Here is a 21108-nt window from a genome sequence, read left to right as displayed (position 1 = left end):
ACAAAATTGACAAACCCTTAGTCAGACTCACTAAGAAAAAAAGAGAGAAGGCTCGAATAGATAAAATTAAAAATGAAAGAGCAGAAATTACAATGGATACCACAGAAATACAAAGGATTTTAAGAGAATACTATGAAAAACCATATACCAACAAATTGGATAACCTAGAACAAATGAATAAACTTTTAGATTCATACAACCTCTCAAAACTGAACGAAGAAGAAATAGAGAATCTGAATATAACAATCACAAGTAAAGATATTAAAACAGTAATCAAAAACCTCCCAAAAAACAAAAGTCCAGGACCAGATGACTTCTCTAGAGAATTCTACCAAACATTCAAAGATTTACTAACTATCCTTCTTAAACTATTACAAACAATTGAAGAAGATGGAGCACTTCCTAACTCATTCTGAGGCCAACATCACCCTGATCCCAAAAACAGACAAGGACAACACAAAGAAGGAAAATTACAGGCCAATATTGCTGATGAACAGAGATGCTAAAATCCTCAACAAAACATTGGCAAACTGAATATAGCAATTCATTAAAGGGATCACACGCCACGATCAAGCGGGATTTCTAACAGAGATGCAAGGATGGTTCAACATCCACAAATCAATCAATGTGATACATCGCATTAACAAAATGAGGAATAAAAATCACATGAACAACTCAATAGATGCAGAGAAAGCATTTGACAAGATACAGCATCCATTTATGATGAAAACTCAATAAAATGGGTATAGAAGGAAAGTATCTCAACATAATAAAGGCCATCATATATGACAAATCCACAGCCAACATCATACTCGATGAAAAACTGAAAGCCATCCCCCTGAGAACAAGAACAAGACAAGGGTGCCCACTCTTATTCAGCATAGTACTGGAGGTTTTTGACCAGGGAAATTAGGCAAGAAAAAGAAATAAAAGTTACGCAAACAGGCAAGAAAGAAGTGAAACACTCGCTGTTTGCGAACGACATGACTCTCTATATAGAAAATCCTAAAGAATCCATCAGAAAAGTATTAGAAACAATAAACAACTATAGCAGAGTTGCAGGGTACAAAATCAACTTACAAAACTCAGGTGCATTTCTATACTTTAATAATGAACTAACAGAACACTCAAGAATACAATCCCATTTACAATCACAACAAAAAGAATAAAATACCTAGGAATAAATTTAAGCAAGGAGGTAAATTTAACTATTCCACTGAATACTACAAGACATTGTTGAAAGAAACTGAAGAAGACATAAAAATATAGAAAGATATTCCATGCTCTTGGACTGGAAGAATAAACATAGTTAAAATGTCCATATTACCTATAGCAATCTATAGATTCAGTGCAATCCCAATGAGACTCCCAGTGACATTCTTCACAGAAATAGAACAAAGAATCCTAAAATTTATATGGAACAACAAGACCCCAAATAGCTAAAGCAATCCTGAGAAAAAAGAACAAAGCTGGAAGCATCACAACCACTGACTTCAAGATATACTACAACACTACAGTAATCAAAACAGCACAGTACTCGTACAAAAGCAGACACACAGATCAATGGAACAGAATTGAAAGCCCAGAAATAAAACCATACATCTATGGACAGCTAATCTTTGAAAAACGAGCCAAGAACATACAATGGAGAAAGAAAGGTCTCTTCCATAATTGGTGTTGGGAAAACGGGACAGCCATGTGCAAAAGAATGAAAGTAGATCATCTTGCACCATATACAAAAATTAACTCAAAATGGATCAAGACTTGAATGTAAGACCAGAAACCATAAAACACCTAGAAGAAAATAAAGGAAGTATGCTCTCTGACATCAGTCTTAGCAGCATCTTTTCAAATACCATGTCTACTCAGGAATGGGAAACAAAAGAAAAAATTAACAAATGGGACCACATCACACTAAAAAGCTTCTGCAAAGCAAAAGAAACCATGGACAAAATGAAAAGACAACCTCCCAAATGGGAGAAAATATTTACAAATCACACATCCGAAAAAGGGTTAATTCCCAAAATATATAAAGAACTCATATAACTCAACTACAAAAAAATAAACAACTTGATCAAAAAACGGGCAGAGTATGAACAGACATTTTTCCAAAGAAGATATACAAAAGGCCAACAGGCACAGGAAAAGATATTCAACTCACTAATTATTAGTGAAATGCAAATCAAAACTACAATGAGATATCACCTTACACCTGTTGGAATGGCTATAATCACCAAGACAAAAAACAACAAATGTTGGAGAGGATGGGGAGAAAAGGGAACCCTCAAACACTATTGGTAGGAATGTAAACTGGTGCAGCCATTATGGAAAACAGTATGGAGTTTTCTCAAAAAATGAAAAATCTAAATACCATATGACCCAGCTATCCTAATACTGGGTATTTATCCAAAGAACTTGAAATCAACAATTGAAAGAGATTGATGCACCCTTATATTCACTGCAGCATTATTCACTATAGCCAAGAGGTGGGAGCAACCCAACTTCCCATCAACTGATGAATGGATAAAGATGATGTGGTGTATGTATGTGTTTATATATATATATATATATATATATATATATATATAATGGAATACTATGCAGCTATAAAAAAAGACAAAATCATCCCATGTGCAACAACATGGATGGATCCTGAGGGTATTATGTTAAGTGAAATAAGCCAGACAGAGAAAGACAAACACCGTATGATTTCACTCACATGTGGAAGATAAACTCATGGATAAAGAGAATAGATTAGTGGTTACAAGAGGGGAAGAGGGTAGAAGGGGTGGGCTAAAGGGGTAAAGGGGCACATATGCATGGTGATGGATAATTACTACTGGGCCTTTCACAGACAACAGTTTGTGACCCCTACTTCACACTAAATCCTTTGTTGGCTAAACGTTTGACAGATATCTTTGCCCTCTCCATGGCTTGCCTTTTGACTTTATTATTGATATTTTCTAATAAACAGGATTTCTTAAATAAAAAAAAAAAAACCTAAGATGTTCCAAAACCTTGACACGTCATCTTCTTCTCCAAATATACTCCTCTTCATGTACATCTTATCTTGATAAATGGCACCTATCCACAAGGCAAAGACGAGATCTGGGATGAAACAGGGAGAAAGCAAGATCACTCCCAAGTTATCTAGTTCTACAGGCTTTATCTCTGAGTAGGACAACCTCTCCTCCATTCCTACTGCCACTACCTTAGTTCATGTCACCATGATTTCTCGCCCAGATTACTACAAAAGTCTCCTAATTTCCCTCCATTTAAATAGTCGGCTTCCTTGCCCAACTATTTATCATTCTACCAGCATATAAGAAGGGTCTACGTCTTACTAATCTCACTATCACCAGAACCTAGCACATTAACAGACAATAACAGGTAACAGATGCTCAATAAATGTTTATTAAATGAATGACTAAAAGCTTTTCATGGGAGAAAAAAACTCCACAAATTTAGTTTATACAAACATGCTCAAGAGAAGTCAAGGATCATATCTTTATAAGGCGATTAATTGACACAAGATGAAATAACTAGAGACTATCTAAGTGCTAAACACTACATGATATTTACTGTGGGTGCATTAGGAATGTTAGAGAATGAAAGTCATGTCTGCAGCAATAAACATTTACAGAAAAAAAAAGCTCATAGAAACAAAGAATAACATTTTCTTTTCATTCTGTCGGGCATTTTGCATATGATTTTTAATTTAATCCTTAAAACAACCTTAAGAGAAAGATATTATCAGTAACCATTTTTCAAATGTGTAAACTGAGACACAGAGAAGGTAAGTTATTTACCCAGGGTCATACCGTCTGGAAATAATGGAATTAAGAATTTGAACCCATGTTGTGACTCCAAAGCTCCTGTTTTTCCCAGTTTCTCTTACTGCCATCCTAGTGATTATCTTAATTTTTACATTCTATGCTTCCTTATAAACCTTGGCCTTTTGCTCTACACTGCATAGAGTGGACAAGTTGGTTTGCCACAATGATAAAAACATACAAATGAACTATTGACATAATATGTATATACAGTGCTGTGCTAGTACTGTGTAACAACCTGTTCTCCAGGTGGGAAAAAGCAATGATTTGTTGCATTTACTGATGTCCATGGTGGAACCTCCCACCACAGCTGATTTCAAGCTACCAACATGATGTCACTGACTGCAGAGTTGGGAAGAGATGCACAAAATGGGCTCTCTATAGCTGGAGCAAGCCAGCTCCAGCAGACCACTGGATATCTACAGGGCCACAATCTCTTATCCCAAATTCTGAAATCCAAAAAGCTCTAAAAACTAAACTCATTTGGCAGCAAAACATGACCTGAACTGATAGGAATCTATTTATGGTCTTTATTCTACTAGGCACAAACAATCACACTCTTTAATGTGTCTGATTAGAGTGCTGACCCAGAACAAGCAGTGGATGTTACATGTGTTCTGTACATCCCAAAATTTCTGAATTCTGAAACACATTTGTATTAAGCCCTGGAGTCACACATAGGGTCTTGTATGTCATGACTGGGAAGATGGTTTTATCTTGAAAATGCTGGGGAATGACAGAAGGGTTTTAATCACAGGACTGACATAATCAGATTATCATTATCAGTTTTTAATGCTGATAACTATGGGAAGAGTAGATTAAAGGAAAGGGCAACTAGGGTCAGCAAAACCAGTAAAGAAGTTCAACTACATACTGGAAGAGATGAGAAATGATTAAAGCTTCAACAATAGCAAGCAATATAGAGATAGAAAGAAGAGAAACTCCATAGATTTTTTTAAATTGATGAGACTTAATGGCCAGTTAGATATGTAAGGAAGGAAGGAGAGGAGTCTAGACGAATCCAGATTTAACTTGAAGGACTGAATGGATGGTGTTACCATTCATTACAATAAGGTAGTATGGAGGAAAAGCATATGATGCTGTTACTTCGTATTGTTTCAAGTGTAGGGAACGAAGAAAAAGAGGAAAACTGATACTAGTCATAAAGTTACCAAAAGTCTAAAGAAAAATTAGAGTTGAGGCTGGAATGTAGTATGTGCTCAATAAACAATAGCTATTACTATTTTTTTCATCCAGATTATTGTTGTCCTGGTTCATAAGAAAAGTGAAAGCCATTACTTATCATTATGATAGAATAAACGATTTAAAGATAAAGTCCAATCATCTCTTTTTATGAAAGAGATAGAACTCTAAAAGTACTTGGGAAGGCCTACTGCATATCATTTAGGTGTTTCTCTTTAAGACAGCAGTTAACAGCATTTTATATTTATTGAGCATAAAGCTGAAATTAAACATTTTTTGAATACCCACTGTGTCAGGTCAAGTGTTAGATACTAAGGATGCAAAGATGACTGACTAGGCCATGGCCCTCCTCTCAAGAAGCTCAGAGTCCAGTAAGAGAGATAAACATATACACATGATTAATATGCAGCAGGATAAATGTAATGACAGAGGTTAGAAACCATTATTATGGGAATGCAGATGACATAACTAGGCCATTCTTCTCCTGGAGTGGGACAGGAGTCAGGGCAAGTTACCAAGGAGCTAAGGTTGAGGTTAATCATCTATGGGTCACAGGCCAAATCCAGTCTCACTGCCTGTTTTTGTCTGGCTTCAAACTAAGAATGGCTTTCACATTTTTAAATGGCTTTTTAAAACAAAAAATCTAAAGAATAATATTTCATAACACATGAAAATCACATGAAATTCAAATTTCAATGTCATAAAGTTTTATTGGAACATAGCTGTGCTCATTTGTTTACACATTATCTATGGCTGCTCTTGTGCTGCAATGGCAGAGTTGAGTAGTTGAGGTAAAGATTATACGGTTCCCAAACCTAAAATATTTACTATCTGGCCCTTAACAGGAAAAATTTGTCAGCCCTGATCTAAGACTATATCTTAAGGGCATACAGGATCAGTGTGGGCATCTCAGGTGATGTCCTTCCTCACAGAAGAGCCACATCAACTTTCACACACGTGAGACAAGCTGGTGCACTTCGAGAATGGCACACGAGGAGAGCTAAGGATGTACTGAAGCTGCTTGTGGGGTAAGGGTGAGAGCGGTAAAAGAAACAATAGTGTTTACTTTGCACTTACCAGGTTAAAGACAGACATTTGTTGAGCTATAAGGATAAATAAATAAAATAAAGTAAAATAGAAAATAAAATAAAATACAAGAGAGGGTGTGGTCCCAAATCCTCAAGGAGGTCACTGTCTGGTTGATGAGCCACACAAACTTTCCACACTTAAACTCAGAGTTGCTCTTAGTTCCAAATCAGCTCCTTGGGCTCACCTTTCCTCTTTTCCCACAGGTTCTAGTTATTTAGTCTGCCACTTTCTAAGAGTAGCAAGATGTAGTGGGGAGAATGCAGACCTGGAAGTTGGGCATGTGTGATCTAGCTCTGTGATCGAAGAAAACTCTGATCCTCAGAGACTGGGGACCCTGACCACTAGAGACACAGTTTTGAAAAGATTGTTCAAAACCAGAGATTGGCAAACTATGGCCCAAACCTGGCCTGCTGCCTGTTTTATAAATACAGTTTCACTGGAACATAGCTACACCCATTTGTTTCTGTCTATGGGTACTCTACAACACCAGAACTGAACAGTTACAACAGAAATCATACGGCCTGTGAAGCCAAAAATATCTGGTCCTTTACAGAAAAAGTTTGTCATTCTGTTCACAAGGATACAGTTATTAGAAACAAATGAGCCTGGTCCAGAGAGCCTGATTTTCTTTTTTAGACAATAAAGTGCAGGCTGGATGGAGCTTTATCAAATCTTTCTTACTCTTTCAGTCCTTCTAGAAATTAACCAACACTTACCGCTGAAGTGTACTAGGGTATAAATTAATTACCACTCCAGCACCCTTTCATCTCACTGGGATTTTAAAAGATATTGCCTGACAGACTGGTATATTTCAACAACCACAGCACAGGCAAAGCACTGCAAACCAAGATATCTGTGACTGTGCAGGTTTTCCCCTAGTTGTAAACGTCCAGGCTCCCTTTCCTCAGTAACATACATAGTGGAAGGCACCCCTCCTCGGGGAACTGGGACAATGCCAAAGTCTTGAATGACTGAGGTGAATAAAATTCTCCAAGACACTCATTTTAAAAGCATGGATGTTCCAGGAGTGTTAGTTAAACACAACAGCCAGGTGGGCTGCCAAACCACAGGTCTGAATTGTGCAACACGGCAACTACTACAGGAAAGCAAATTATCTGGACTAAAGCATCAGAGTTGGAATGGGCACGCAAAAAGGAATGGGTAAAAGATTACATCCATACGGTTATACTTAGTATAGTAAAAAGACAAAATACTATTAAAAATCATGTTTTTAAAGACTATTTTACTCTTAGAAAGTACTCAGGTTATGTCTTGTGAAAGAATTTAAAAATGTGTACACAACGTAAGTTCAACTTTGCAAAAATGTGTTATAGATGCATGTTATATATATGCACAGAATCATACCAAAAAGCCAACAATGAAAGTGATAAAATTAAGAGTGATTTTTATTTTCTTACCTAAATTTTCTGTATTTTCCAATTTTCAATGATAAACAATGTCTTTCTTTTTTAGCCCATGCAACAGTGGGGAAAATAGGATCACAAAGATTCACTCAGAAGTCTAATACTTATCTCAAACCCAACATAGTCCAAACTGAACTCCTGATCTTAACCCTAAAATCTACTATACCCACAGCCCTCCCCATTTCAGTTGAAAGCAACTCCTTTCTTCTGGCTGCACAGGATAAAATAAAATAAAACTGGAGTTGTCTTTTGACTACTCTCTTTCTCTCATATTCCATATCCAATCCAACAAAAAATCTTATCAACTATACCTCAAAATATACCCAAATATGATCACTTCTCATTAACTCCACTGCCACCCCCCTGGTCCAACCCAACATTCTCTCTCGCCTGGATTTCTACAACATTCTTCTAATAGTCTTGCTGCTTCTTCCTTTATATCCCTGTGTTTTATTCTCAGTCTACAAGCCAGAGAGAGCCTTTAAAAACACAAGTCAGATCATGTTATTCCTCTGCTCAAAATTCTGCAACACCTCCCCAGTTATTCCAAGTCCTGAAAATGAGAGGGAATCTGAGGAACGGGAAAATAGTTCTTCAGTCTCGCCAAATCATCCCCTAAAAACAAAGAAATCAGACAGCAAAACAAAAAACCCATGAACAACATTTAAAACAAAACTGGTGACGAAGCAGCCCCACAAACCCCAAAATGCAAGTTGGTGGAGACAACCAACATAGCTGTAATACCTGCACGGAATGAATGTTCATGGGGGAAGAAGGAGAAGGAAGCAGAGGGGCAGCTGAAAGACAGCCATGCTCTGAAAACCACAGCAGATGTATTTCACAACACCACTTAAGACTGCAAAGGGTTTCACCCAAACCAAAAGACGAGTGCAAGGGGCCTGCTAAGTTCTAAAAGGGGTCAAAGAAGGCTGAGAAACATGAACTCTTGAAACCAACCAGCCAAAGCTCCTACCCAGGACAGGGCACCATACTGAGGGGAAAATTCTAGGAGTAGAATCAGAATAGGGACAGAGACAACGGAGTAAGAAGGTTCAGATACAATTGAGGGAGGGGTCAGAAAGCAAGCCACCATATTACTTAATACTTTACCAAAAAACAGAAGAGGGAAATCTGTGAAATTCATAAAGCTATCTTGAACCATTTCTCCTTCTAAAAGTTCAAGAAAACTATTTTCATGTACAAATGAGCAACAAAAAAAGTATAAGGTCAAATCTTATACCAAGTTATTATAAGAAAAAAAGAGAATAAGGAGAATAACATCTCCATGGGTAAGGAAAGTAGCCAGAAAGATATGCCCACAAAACATATTAAAATTGTAACTTACTATTTAAAAATAAGCTAAAAGACATTAAGAAAATGATACAAGATATGAAACAATATAAATCATAATCACAAAAACTCATAAATGAAGTGATAGAGCTCAGGAAAAAATTAGAAATGAAACAAAAAAATCATTTCAGAAATGAAGACTAAACTTGAAGAGTTAATAAATATAACAGACAACCTTAAAAGAAAGTAAAAGTGAAACAGAATAATACCTTCAAATATTTAAATGTTTTTCAATGTAAAATGATCGGAAATATAAGAAATAGTTTAAAAATAAAAAGCAAATGAAGAGACTAGATGAATTCAAGACTAAGTGACCAAATATTGAAGAAGGTCAAAAACTTAACAAAACAAAACCCCCAGTATATGAATAATACAGGTCTTTGAAGAAGGAAAAAATGAAAGTTAGGGACTGAGGAAATATTAAAAACCAAAATTCAAAGAAAACATTCTTTCAAACAAAAAATTTTAACTATATATTGACAAAGCACATAGTCTCCCTGAGAATATCTGCTTTACAATGACCAAATCAAGACATATTCCAGTAAAATTATGGGACTTAAAGAAAAAATAATCCTTAGAGCATCTAGGCAAAATAAGCAAGTGATTTACAGAAGAAAAACAAAGGAGCAAATAAAAAAATAAGAACCAAAATTAGATTATCAGACCTTTCAACATCAGTACTTTTTGCCAAAGGAAAATGGAGCAATCTATTTAACATACACATGGAAGAAAATTAAACTGAGAGTTTTATATCCAGCAAAACTGATTATCAGGTATAAAGGGCAGAGAGCAGCTATTATGGAAATTAAGAAATCACAAAATATTGTTTCCCATGGGTATTTTCTGAAGAATCTAGTAGAGCTGAAGTCAGCAAACTTTTTCTGTAGAAGACTAGATAGCAAATATTTCAGGCTTTCAAGTCACAGTCTCTACTGCACATCTTCCTTTTTAAAAATTTTTACAGCTCTTTAAAAACTGTAAAAACACTCTTAGAGGGTGACATCAGCAACATGGTGGAGTGAGCCGTTCCCTTTGTACCTCCTGCTTCAAAGTACAACTAAATGGACATTCATTGATCAGTGGAGGCTACCCACATAGCACATCAGGATGCGTGAGAGACCCGTGCAGTTGTGAAGTGGGATCTGATGTGGGATGGACTACCCCCTGGGAGAGAAAGTGGAGACAGGTGAGCACTCTCTGGCCCCTCAGCAGCCCACTACACGTGTGCAACTGTTCTCCTGGCTGGAGTGCTCATAGCACTGCTGTGGCCCTGAGAGTGGGAGTGTGCCTTGCCACAGGTGCAGAAACAGGTGATAGCAGCCGTGAGCCCCCAGATGATTGCTTCCCCATCCAGTGAGAGAGTCCACAGGGCCAGGGTAGACAGTGAGTGACTCAGGCTTGGACCCAGGGGGGAGACCCCATCCACCAAGAATAAGGGGCAGTGCAACCTAGGAGTAGACGGCAGCAGAGCTGCAAGCCTGGGTGAACGAGCTCCTGGCTGCCTCGAATGCTGATAGTACTGCTGCGGCCCTGAAGAGGGGAGAACAACTTGGCAGGACTGTGTGAGCAGGCGGCAGCAGCCCTGAGGCCCTGCATGATCACTCTGTGGTCCAATGGGAGAGCCCACAGTCCCAGTGGTGCCAGGGAGTGGTGCTGGCTCAGACCCAGTACGAAGGACCCACCCACCAAGTACTACAGCCGGTGAAACCTAGGAGCAGACCTACAAGCAGACAGTGGCGTATCTGTGGTCCAAGTTAACAAGCTCCTGGCTGCCGCAACCGCCCATAGAACCACTGTGGCCTCAAAGTGGGGAGTACTACTTGGCAGAATGGTGGGAACAGGCAGCAGCAGCCCTGAGGCCCCATGTGATCACACTCTCGGCCAGTGAGAGAGTCCACAGCCCCACTGCGGTCCCAGGGAGTGGCTCTGGCTCGGACCCAATGGGGAGGCCCTGCCCACCAAGTATAAAGGCTGGTATGACCAAAGAGCAGATGGTGGTGGAGCTCTGAATCCAGGCGAATGAGCTCCCGGCTGCCACAAATGCCCATAGTACCGCTGCAGCCCTCAAGTGGGGAGACGTCTTGGCAGGACTGTGGGAGCAAGTGGCAGCAGCCCTGAGCCCCTAAGTGATTGCTTTCCCATTCAGTGGGCAGCCCCACAGGGCCGCTGTGATCCCAAGCAGCCACCTAGGCTCGGACAGACACAGCTGACAGGGATCTTGCCAGGCTCAGATTACACAAAGATTATACAAAGAAAACATATTAAGGGCAGCAATGCAGAAGAAAATAACCTACAAAGGAACCTCTATCAGGCTTTCAGCGGATTTCTCAGCAGAAACCATACAGGCTAGGAGAGAGCAGAACGATATATTCAAAATTCTGAAAGACAAAAAGCATTCAACCAAGAATACCCTACCCAGTGAAAATATCCTTCAGATATGATGGGGGGAAAAAACTTTCCCAGGCAAACAAAACCTGAGGGAGCTCATTGCCACAAGAACTCCCCTACAAGATTTGATCAAGAAGACCCTCATATCTGAAAAAAAAAAAAGAAGAAAGGATTTACAAAGCCTTGAAGGAGATAAATAGGCAGATAAAATCAGAAAATTGCAACTCTTTATAAGAACAGATTAGCAAACACTTAATTATAACTCTAAAGATAAAGGGAAAGAAAACATCAAAAATAAATATAACCACCTCATTTTAACCACAAATTAACAACACATAAGGGAATAAGTTGTGACAATAACAATTTAGCAGGGGAAGAGGAAAGGGATGAAACCTGCTTAGACTAAGGGAATAAGAGGCTATCAGAGAATGGACTATCTCATCTACAAGATCTTTTATACAAACCTCACAGTAACCACTAAACAAAAAATCAGAACAGGGACACAAATGATAAATAAAAGAGAAAACTGAGAAAAGCATCATAGAGAGCCATCAAACTGAATGGGCAGTCCAAACACAAACAACAAGAAACAAGAGAAACACAAAACAAATGGAAAATAAGCAATAAAACGGCAGCATTAAGCCCTCACATATCAATAATCACTCTAAATGGGAACCCTAATATCCCACTGTCATCAATGAAAGATCAACCAGACAGGAGGTTAATAAGGAAATAGTGGAACTAAATGAAAAACTAGACCAGATGGCTTAATAGATATATATAGAATACTTCAACCAAAATCAACAGAATACACATTCTTGTCAAGTATACATGGAACATTCTCAAAGAGAGATCATATGTTGGAAAACAAGGCAAGCCTCAACAAATTTAAGCAGAGCGAAATCATATCAAGCATCTTTTCTGACCAGAATGCTATGAAACTAGAAACCAACTACAAGAAAAAAGCTGCAAGAGTGATGAACATGTGGAGACTAAACCATATGCTACTGAAAAACCAATGGATCACTGAAGAAATTAAAGGAGATATCAAAGAATGTCTGGAGACAAATGAAAATGAAAATACACCATACCAACTGACATGGGATGAAGCAAAAGCAGTCCCGAAAGGGAAATTTATAGCAATACAGGCCCACCTTAACAAACAAGAAAAATCTCAAATAAGCAATCTTAAAACAACACCTAACAGAACTAAAAAAGAAGAACAAAGACCAAAGTCAAAAGAGGAGGGAAATAATAAAAATTAGAGCAGAAATAAATGAAATTGAAACCCCCCCCCAAAAAACAAAACAAAACAGTAGAAAGGATCAATGAAACTAAGAGCTGGCTATTTGAAAAGATAAACAAAATTGACAATTCTTAGCCAGACTCACTAAGAAAAAAGTGAAGGCTCAAATAAATAAAATTAGAAATGAAAGAGGAGAAATTACAACAGATATCAAAGAAATACAGAGAATTAGAAAACTATGAAAAGCTATGCCAACAAATTGGACAATCTAGAAGAAATGGATAAATTCTTAAACTCATACAAGCTCCCCAAATTGAATCAAGAAGAACTACAGAATCTGAATAGACCAATCACAAGTAAAGAGATGAAACAATAATCAAAAACCTCCCAAAAAATAAAAGTCCAGGAAGATGGCCTCTCCACCAAACATTCAAAGAAGATTTAGTACCTATTCTCCTCAAACTATTCCAAAAAATTGAAGAAGACGGAACACTTCCTAATACATTTTACAAGGCCAACATCACTCTGACCCCAAAGCCAGACCAGGAAAACACAAAGAAGGAAAACTATAGGTCAATATCGCTGATGAACATTAATGCAAAAATCCTGAACAAAATATTGGCAAACCGAATACAGCAATATATGAGAAGGATCACACATCATGATCAAGTGAGACTTATACCAGGGACACAGGGATGCTTCAACATCTGCAAATCAATCAATGTGATATACCACATTAACAAAATGAAGAATAAAAACCACATGATCATCTCAATAGACGCTGAGAAAGCATTTGACAAGATCCAACATCCATTTATGATAAAAACTCTCAATAAAATGGGTATGGAAGGAAAGAATCTCAACATAATAAAGGCCATATGTGATAAACTCATAGTCAATATCATACTCAATGGGGAAAAACTGAAAGCCATCCCCCTGAGAACAGGAACAAGACAAGGGTGCCCACTCTTATTCAACACAGTACTGGAGGTTTTGGCCAGAGCAATTAGGCGAAAGAAAAGCTACCCAAATTGGCAAGGAAGAAGTGAAACTCTCGCAGTTTGCAGATGACATGATTTTATATATAGAAAATCCTAAACCATCCATCAGAAAACTATTAGAAATAATCAACGACTACAGCAAAGTTGCAGGGGACAAAATGAACTTATAAAAATCAGTCACATTTCTATACTCTAATAATGAACTAACAGAAAGAGAACTCAAGAATACAATCCCATTTACAATCACAACAAAAAGAATAAAATATCTAGGGACAAATTTAACCAAGGAGGTGAAAGACCTATACAATGAAAACTATAAGACATTACTGAAAGAAATCAATGGTGACATAAAGAATGGAAAGATCTTTTCATGTATGTGGATTGGAAGCACATAGTTAAAATGTCTATACCACCTAAAGAAATCTACACATTCAATGCAATGCCAATTCGAATCTCAATGACATTCTTCACAGAAAAAGAACAAAAAATCCTGAAATACATATGGGGCAACAAAAGACCCCGAATAGCTAAACCAAAACCTGAGAAAAAAGAACAAAGCTGGAGGCACCACAATCTTTGACTTCAAAATATACTACAAAACTACAATAATTAAAACAGCACGGTACGGGTACAAAAACAGACACACAGATCAATGGAACAGAACTGAAAGCCCAGAAATAAACCCACACATTTACGTACAGCTAATCTTCAACAAAGGAGCTAAGAATATACAATGGAGAAAGCAAAATCTCTTCAATAAATGGTGTTAGGAAAAGCAGACAGTCACACACAAATGAATGAAAGTAGACCGTTATCCTTTGCCATACACAAAAATTAACTCAAAATGGATTAAAGACTAGAATGTAAGACCTGAAACCATAAAACATCTAGAAGAAAATATAGGCAGTACACTCTTTGACATTGCTCCTAGAAAGATCTTTTCGAAGACCATATCTACTTGGGGCAAAGGAAACAAAAGAAAAATTAAACAAATGGGAATTCATCAGACTACAGAGGTTGCAAGGCAAAGGAAATCATGAATAAAACAAAAAGACAACCCACCAACTGGGAGAAATATTTGCAAATCATATATCCAACATGGGGTTAATCTCCATAATATATAAAGAACTCATTCAACTCAATAATAATAAAACAAACAACCTGACCATAAAATGGGCAGAGGATATGAACAGACACTTCTCCAAAGAAGGTATACAAATGGGCAACAGGCACATGAAATGATGTTCAACATCACTAATCATCAGGGAAATGCAAATCAAAACTACAATGAGATATCACCTTACACCTGTTAGAATGGCTCTAATTACCAAGACAAAAAATAACAAATGTTGGAGAGGATGGGGAGAAAAGGGAACCCTCAAACACTATTGGTGGGAATGTAAACTGGTGCAGTCACTATGGAAAACAGTATGGAGATTCCTCAAAAAATAAAAAATCAAAATACCATATAATCCAGCTATTCCACTACTGGATATTTATCCAAAGAATTTGATATCAACAACTCAAAGAGACTTATGCACCCTTATGTTCACTGCAGCATTATTCCCAGTAGCCAAGATGTGGAAGCAACCCAAGTGTCCACCGACTGATGATCGGATAAAGAAGACGTGGTATATACACACAATGGAATACTACTCAGCTATAAAAAAAAAGACAAAATCAACCCATTAGCAACAATATGGATGGTACCTGACGATATTATCTTAAGTGACATAAGCCAGACAGAGAAAGACAAACACCGTATGATTTCACTCATATGTGGAGGATAAACAAGTACATGGACAAAGAGAACAGATTAGTGGTTACCTGAGGGGAAGGGGGTTGGGGAGTGAGCATAAGGGTGAAGGGGCACATTTATACGTTGACTGACAAACAATAATGTACAACTGAAATTTCACAATGTTATAAACTATTATGACATCAAAAAATAAATAAATAAAAACATCACCATAAAAAAATAAAACAAAAAAACCATTCTTAGCTCCCAGCCCATATCAAAACACGTGGCAAGCCATAGTTTGCCAACCCCTGTACTGGAAAATGAGCTTCAGACAACCAAAATAATTAGAGGGCACTGACAAAGGACTGGGATATCTTGACCAGACAGTGATCTTGAAAAAGCACTTTCTGCTAAAAGAACCAAAGGCATGTTGAAGAAATGACTGATTCCTGACCTGAGCCGAGCCTATAAATGTTTAGTCTACCCATACCAGACAGCAAAAAACTCATCAGATACTACTATCATCATGGCAAAAGTATGCAGGAACCAATTTGCAAAAGATTCCGGTGGCCAGAAATTGGACAATTTGAACTTCAATAAAAATAATACTTATAATAAATTGAAATCATTAAATTGGTCTTTTGGGAAGACATAAGGAACCACCTCAACATCTTTAAAACAAGCAAATAAAGAATAAGAATTAATTATTTATCACACCTTTTTCCTATGTGAACTGTAACCCTGGATAACCAAATAGATGCAGGGATATATCTCTTATAAAATTTTTCCTATTAATATATAGAAAAACACCAGAATTAGAATTTCAAAATTTTGTAAGATCCCACTAATCGACGAATCTAGGCACTGAGGGTCAATGGCTGCTAAAATCACCAAAGGAAAGTCAACTACACATAATGGACAGTCCTGTCAAATCAGAAATTGAGTCTGATTAAGCCTCTAGATTCAGATGCCAATTTGCATGAAGTAAAGAATTCAGAAGAATACGTTGGACAATCAGCAGTTTGCAAAAATTTTGCAATCTGCAAAATTCAGATTATAAATAACTTTACAAACTAAGTGACCTAGGCTCTTCAAAAACTAATGTGTATGATAAAGATGAAATCTGTAGATTAAAAGAAACTTAAACATGTCAAAGTACTTTTAATGGGTAAGACTGTAGTACAAAGGGATCCATATGTGGGTGATAAAACTATAAAGAAACATAAGGAAATGATTTCTAAAAGTGCCATAATAGTGGATAGTTTGGGCAGGAAGAGATTTGAGATAAGGTACATGGAAAGGCTTCTGGACTGACTGGAATAGTTCAATTTCTTGACATGGGTGATACTTACAGGGGTGTTTGCCTTACTAAAAATAATTAAACCAATTTTTTTTTTCTTTCTGGTAACAAAGCTTGACCCTGAGCTAACATCTTTTGGCAATCTTCCCCTTGTCTTTCTTTTTCCTTTACTACCCAAAGCCCCAATACAAAGTTGTATATGCTAGTTGTAAGTCCTAGCTCCTCTATGTGGGATACCACCACAGCATGGCTTAATGGGCAGTGCTAGGTCCGCGTCCAGGATCCAAACCTGTGAACCCCAGACCGCTGAAGCAGAGTACATGAACTTAACCACCATGCCACTGGGTCAGCCCCTAATTTTTTTCAAGATTTTTTTTTTCCTTTTTTCTCCCCAAAGCCCCCAGTACATAGTTGTATATTCTTAGTTGTGGGTCCTTCTAGTTTGTGGCATGTGGGATGCTGCCTCAGCGTGGTTTGATGAGCAGTGCCATGTCGACGCCCAGGATTCGAACTGACGAAACACTGGGTTGCCTGCAGTGGAGCGCGCGAACTTAACCACTTGGCCACGGGGCCAGCCCCAATTTTTAAATACTCCTTACAATAGTCTGCAAGACCCTACATAACATAATCTGACTTCTACACACTCCCATATCTACTCTGTTCCAGTCCCAATGACCTCTGCAATTGCTTGCCGAAGCCAGGCGTGCTCTTTGTTAGCATGTTTACGGTGCTGTTTCCTCTGCCTGGAACATTCTTTCCCTAGACATCCACCTGGTTAACTCCCTCACCTCCTTCAAGACTTTCCTTAGATCTCACCTCCATGAGGCATATCCTGACCACGCCATTTACTATTACAACCTGCCCTTTAATATACCCTGGGTCCTGGTCCCCTTTATTCTGAGTTTTCCCTTTTTCCATAACATTTATAACCTCCTAACAGACTATATGCTTTTGTTATTTAGTATGATTTTTCTTTTTCATCTCCTCTCACTCAACTGTAGGCTCCACGAGGACAGGAATTTTTGTGTTTTGTTCACATGCTCTTGCTCTTCCACAGGTCTCTGCTAGAAATGTCACCTTATCAATGAGGACTTCCATACTATTCCTACACCCCAGCTCTTGGCAACCACCTATTCTCTGCTTTATTTCTATAGTACTTATTACAATCTGACAAACTAGACATTTAACTTGTCTATTTTTTTATGGGATGGCTCCCAAATGCTAATGTAAGTTCCAGGAAGACAGGGTTTATTTTGTTTTGTTCTGTCTGTTTTGTTAACTGCTATATCCACAGCACATAGAACTTTACCTGGCACATAATGGGTGCCTGGTAAAAACATGCTAAGTGGACAAATAGTATTTATCATATTTAAGTAGGTTTTTTCTATTCCCTAACAGTTTCTATTATGAATGACAACTGAATTTTACCAAGAGCCTTGTCAGCACTGAATGGTATGATCATATGGTTTTCATTTTAATTTACTGATGTAGTGGACTATGTTAATGGATTTTTCTGATGTGAACCATTCTTTCTTTTTTGAAATGAAAACTAATTGTAATAACTTAATCTTTCATATACTGCTGAACTGTTTAATATTACTTTATTTATGATTTTAGTATGTATATGCATTAAGAAAATTCATCTTAGGTTTTCTTTTCTGTAATTTCTATTGGGTTCTGTCATTAAATCATGGTTTTATGAAATGAACTGGGGTGTTTTCCATTTTTTTCTATGACATAAAATAGTTTAAACAGTATTGGACTCATCTGTTCTCTACAGGTTAGAAATAATTCAGTTGTGAATCTTTTCAATCAACCTGCTTCAGTTCTCCATCTACCTTGAAAAACCAGCTGTTGTCTCTAGGCTTTCAATTTATTACAAATGTATTTCCATGTAGTATTCTCATATAATTCTTTTCTTTTATACCTGTGATTATTTGTCCTTTCTCATCCTTTAAGTGATATACATTTGCTCTATTTTACTTTCACTGACATTGCAAAGGGTTTATCTTTTTATTGATAATCTCAAATCACTAATTTTGGTTTCTATTTATCCTTTCTACTATTTTTCTCTGTCTTATTAATTTTAGCTTTTATCGGCCTTGACTTTAGGATCCAATACCATTACTCCTTTGTGTAGATATCATGCCACTGTCCTAAATTCCCACATGATTTGAGTCTATTTCTTTACGACTTATCAAGACAGATCAATCTTGATTCACATGCAAGGAGATTTTATTATTAAAATAATGAGGAGGGTCTCATTAGAAAGCGTAATGGGGCTTCAACAGCAGCATTAAACCAGAGGTTCCAGAAGGTACATTTGGTTGAAAGCTAAACTATGGCTAAACAAGAAAAGTAGCCACCTAGTGTAAGCTCACAGCAACATGTATAATGTGTGTATGCATTCCTGCCCACCCCCTCCCCCATATATGTTCTATAAGGGCAGGAATTTTTGTCTCCTTTATTTGCTGCTGTATCTAAAGTACCTAGAATGGTGCTAGGCATGTAACAGGAGCTCGATAAATATTTACTGAATAAATGAATAAACTGGAGAATTCTGTTTCTGATTCTTCAGATAAAATCAGCATTTCTAGGTTTAGATTAATAGTTACCACAAGGTCAAGAAAAAAATAAAATCTCTCTCCTCCCATTGTTAGCCTTCTTCTCCCAAGCCCTGGTCATGTCTCAGTCCTTTTTCTTCAATTCCTTAAACATTCTGGGATGAAAGCAGCTCTGTTGTGGCTTTGTCTCTTGTTGTTTTATTTTCTCTGTGTAGCAACATCTTGGTGTTTGGCCAGTGGTGCATTCTGCAAGGAACAGATTTTTACGGCCTACAAGTAGTTATAAAAACACTGGCACTTCATCTCTCAAAACTTCCCTCACTTGCTCATTCTGCTTTGGTCCTCCAGCATGAATAAACAAACAAGTTGGTTAAATGTTGCTAATAATTGCCCTTAGCCCATTCTGGACTTTAAGAATAACATACATGACCAAATATTTAAATTATTACCTAAAATAAATAGGGTAATCAGCAGATTCATCATAAACCTAGATTTATGTTTTTCTCTCAAAGGTAAATTGTTTTAACATGTTATACCTTAATAAAGGCTTTTAGCAATTACAAATGATGAAACTGTGGTTGAATTTCCTTCCACAGTAATTGAATTGCATAGCATTATTTATCTCTAATTTGAATACTGACAGAGCAATAAAGGTATATATTTCTTCAAGAACTTAAACTATCTTTCATAATATGGAGTACAAACAGAACTTCAAGAACAGCAACTTTTAAGTATTTAACTCCAATTTTTATGTATGCACACATGTAACCACCACCCAGAACAAGGCAGAGAACATTCCCAGCCTCCAAACTGGCTAGCTCCTTTTTGTTGCATCCCAGTCAGTACCCTTAAGATAACCACTATTCTAACTGCTAGAGAGATCAATTTTACCTATTCTGAACTTCGCATAAACAGAAACTTACATTATATACTCGTTTGTGTCTGGCTTTTCCCACAAAGCATATCTGTGAGATTCAACCAAGTTTGTGTATCAGCAGTTTGTTCCTTTTCATTGCTGAGTAGTATCTCATTGCATGAATATAACACATTATAGTTCCCCTGTTGATGGGCATTTGGATTCGTATCCAGCTTTTGGTTATTATCATGAATAGTGCTGCTATAAATATTTTTGTGTAATTCTTTTGGTGTAATTTTCTTAAAAGAATAACTTCTTTCTGTTGCATATATACCCAGCAGTGGATGTGATGGGTCATAAGGTAGACATATGTTTTGCTAAGTAGCTATAACAATTAGTTTTCCTAAGTGGCTATACTAGTTTACATTCTCACCAACATTAAGAGTTCCAGTTGCTTCATATCCTTGCCAACACTGTATTGTACACCCATTTAATATTAACCATTCCAGTGGATATGTAGGGATATTTCACTACGGATTTAATTTGCATTTCCTGTTGATTAATAATATTAAGCCTAAGCTTTTTTTTTTTTTTTTTGTAGAATTAGAATGGTAAAAAAAGCTCTCACCTCATCAATCTATTCAAAAATTATACACTGAATGAAAGAAGGGAGCTAGGATTCCTGAAAAGTGGAGAGGAGAGAAGTACGACTTAATCCTTACTGTCCTGCAGCAAGTGATCTTCGGAAGGCCTCCTTTCTCTCAGGACTAGGTTGGCCAGTGCTGAGTCAACCTATGTAGTTGACTTTATCCATGTTTTTTTATTTTTTATATGGATTTGAGTCTAACATTCTTTCATTTCAGCCTGAAGGATTCCCTTCAGCATCTGTTGTAGGCATGTCTACTACTGATGAATTCTATCATTTACTGTTTGCAGGGACTGTCTCATTTCTCTTTCATTTTTGAAGGATAGTTTTCGCAGATACAGAAGTTTTAGTTGAGGTTTTTTCTTGTATGTCATTCCACTGCCTTCTGGAATCTATGATTTCGAATGAACAGGCAGCTGTTACTCATACTGAGGATCCCTTGTATATTCCAGTCCTTTTCTCTTGCT

The 21108-nt window shown here is 37.3% G+C and overlaps 1 protein-coding gene across 5 annotated transcripts in view; it reads right to left on the bottom strand.

Moving 5' to 3' along the window:
* The window catches only part of TPST1 (tyrosylprotein sulfotransferase 1), a 165016-nt gene that overhangs the window by 83417 nt on the left and 60491 nt on the right, over positions 1-21108 (bottom strand). The window lies entirely within an intron of this gene.

This window comes from Equus quagga, chromosome 7, assembly GCF_021613505.1.
Source record: "Equus quagga isolate Etosha38 chromosome 7, UCLA_HA_Equagga_1.0, whole genome shotgun sequence".
NCBI lineage: Eukaryota > Metazoa > Chordata > Mammalia > Perissodactyla > Equidae > Equus > Equus quagga.
Note: the sequence above shows the minus strand (reverse complement) of the source record. Positions and strands in the feature narration are given on the sequence as shown.